Source organism: Mastomys coucha, unplaced genomic scaffold (assembly GCF_008632895.1).
Source record: "Mastomys coucha isolate ucsf_1 unplaced genomic scaffold, UCSF_Mcou_1 pScaffold11, whole genome shotgun sequence".
Lineage (NCBI taxonomy): Eukaryota > Metazoa > Chordata > Mammalia > Rodentia > Muridae > Mastomys > Mastomys coucha.
Window position 1 is genome coordinate 23,910,970 of NW_022196893.1, and position 2,856 is coordinate 23,913,825.

At 45.5% G+C, this 2,856-nt stretch overlaps 1 pseudogene; it reads left to right on the plus strand.

Moving 5' to 3' along the window:
• Nucleotides 1–1,961: 1,961 nt before the first annotated feature.
• On the plus strand, nt 1,962–2,607 carry LOC116082715 (annotated as a pseudogene).
• The last annotated feature ends 249 nt before the right edge of the window (nt 2,608–2,856 follow it).

Sequence of the window (2,856 nt, forward strand, 5' to 3'; positions counted from 1 at the left end):
CAGAGGCAGAGAGACAGAGAAACAGAGAGAGACAGAGAGACAGAGACAGACACACAGAGACAGAGAGAGACAGAGACACAGAAAGAGACAGACAGACACACACATATACACACAGAGAGAGACAGAGAGAGAAGAGAATGAGTCCACTTGGAGATGCCCTCACTTTCAAATAAGATATGGTCTCACTGTCACTGGTCTGGAACTCACATTATAGACCAGGCTGGCCTTGAATTCACAGAGATCTGACTCTTAAATGCTGGGATTAGATGTGAATCACCACGCCAAGCTGTATTAGACAAGTATTTGACCAATTGTTGTGGCGAATATGTGAGGAAGAAAGGCTAATTCCAGCTCACACTTTCAGAGGTAACAGTCCATCCTGATAGGGTGTGTGTGTGTGTGTGTGTGTGTGTGTGTGTGTGTGTGCATGTGTATGTGCATGTGTGTGTCTGTGTGTGCATGCATATGTATGTGTGTGCATATGTGTGTGTACATGTGTATGTGCATGTGCATGCATATATATGTGTGTGCATATGTGTGTGTGCATGTGTGTGTGTGCTTAGAGCATGTAACATTGAAGAATCCAGGAAGCAGAGAAACAGAACAACAACCACACACATAGGTAGTGTTCAAATGCCCTAGGTGAGGGGATGTACCTGGTGGAGCACAACAAAGGCAGAGGAAATGAGCAAAACAAAACAACAAAATACAAGCACTCTACCTCAGTTATTACAGCCCACAGCATAACAAAAAGCCTTAGAAATTCTGAAAAGAAAATTGCTTGAAAAATTTTAGCCAGTTTCAGCGTTAAAATTGCATGACTACAGAAACGTTTGTCTCAATCCCGCTACATTTTTACCATCATCTGTAATTAAAAATCATTTTCCATTTTGAGGCTATCAGAACTTTATCAGACTAAGTTTTGGTCCTATGCACAAGCTAAATGGGAAGCAAGTCCCTGTAACCACTGGCAGCCCCAACAGGCAGAGTCATACTGACACTTCCACTGGCCTCAAAGCTAGAAGTTTGTGATACCTGAATCAGTACCTTACTCCACCCTCAGTCCCAGACCCACAAGTTAATTTGCTGTGGCTGAGTTAATGCCAGGAATAAGGAAGCTGTTTCACTTAAGTTGTTTTCTACAGCTTCAATGAGCAAGACATACCTACCTGTAAGTTCACTCTGTTCTGAAAGAAGAGCCGGCCATGCTAACTCTGTTTTTAGAGGATAGCAAGAAAAAACATCTCACATTTTGGAAACTAACTTGTGCCCCTGCTTCTTTGTGAGAGCTCTCTTCCTGGTTAGTTCATCCCTAGCACCCCAGTTTCCTAGCTTGCTTCACCCTCAAGTTCCACTCATGGGTATACATCTTAGTCACGGTTTCTATTCCTGCACAGACATCATGGCTAAGCAAGTTGGGGCGGAAAAGGTTTATTCAGCTTACTTCCATATTGCTGTCCATCACCAAAGGAAGTCAGGACTGGAACCCAAGCAGGTCAGGAAGCAGGAGCTGATGCGGAGGCCATGGAGAGATGTTTCTTACTGACTTGCTTCCCCTGGCTTGCTCAACTTACTTTCTTATAGAACCCAGGACTACCAGCCCAGGGATGACACCACCCACAAATGGCCCTCCCCTCTTGATCACTAAGTGAGAAAATGTCTTACAGCTGGATCTCATGGAGGCATTTCCTCAGCTGAAGCTCCTTTCTCTGTGATAACTCCAGCTTGTGTCAAGTTGACACAAAATCAGCCAGTACAATCGACCCCTTGTCAACTTGACACACAAACACATCACTATTAAGCCTCAACCCTTACTTTCTTATTCATCCCCAAGAACTAAATAACTTTAAAAGTCCCACAGTCTTTGCAAACTCTTACATATTAAAAGTTCAATCCCTTTAAAATATCCACTCCCTTTTAAAATTCAAAGTCTTTTTTACAATTAAAAGTCTCAGCTATCCATGCACCATCCATCCATCCCCCAAGAGTCTGCTCTGTGTGCCGTGGACGGCATTGTCCCAGATACAGCAGTCGGTACAAAGCGGGAATCCAACGTGCTTTTCTCCATTTGGGTCAGCAACGGCCCTTTCATCATGAGCAGCTCTGCCTCAGCAGCCAATGGGAATGATAGCAGTAAGTTCAAAGGTGACAATTGGAGCACAGGAGTTCTCTCCAGAGTCATCCATGTCTGAAAGCTACCCAGTGATGTCACTGAGGGTGAGGTCATCTCCCTGGCGCTGCCCTTTGGGAAAGATTATCAACCTCCATATGCAGGAGAAGAAGAACCATGCCTTCACTGAAATGAACACAGAGGAGGCTGCCAATCCTACGGTTAACTATGGTGGGGCCAGTGCTCGTGGGCAGCCTATCTACATCCAGTTCTCCAACCACAAAGAACTCAAAACCGACAGCTTGCCCAACCAGGCATGTGCCCTATTGGCCCCACAGGCCATGAACTCAGTCAAGTCTGGAAACCTGGCCTTGGCATCCTTCACTGCTGCCATGGATGCAGGGATGGCAATGGCAGGCCACAGCTCAGTGCTCAAGGTCATTGTGGAAAACCTTTTCTATCCAGTAACCCTGGACATGCTGCACCAGATCAAGTGACATGATTCTCCCATGTCCCTGGCCAACCCAGAGGGAGATACCTGTGTCTAGCAATATTTCCACTTGACCAAACACCTGAATCTTTCCCATTTATATGCAAGAGATATAGTTTTAAGTAACTTTAGAGCAATGATACAATCGTATGTGTGGACTCTAAGCTTCTGTGTCCCCTGCGCTTCTTCCTTCAGTGACCAACTTGCAGGTGGGCCCAGGCCAGGGCTGGAGAAAAAGCTCTGAGACTTGTGGGTC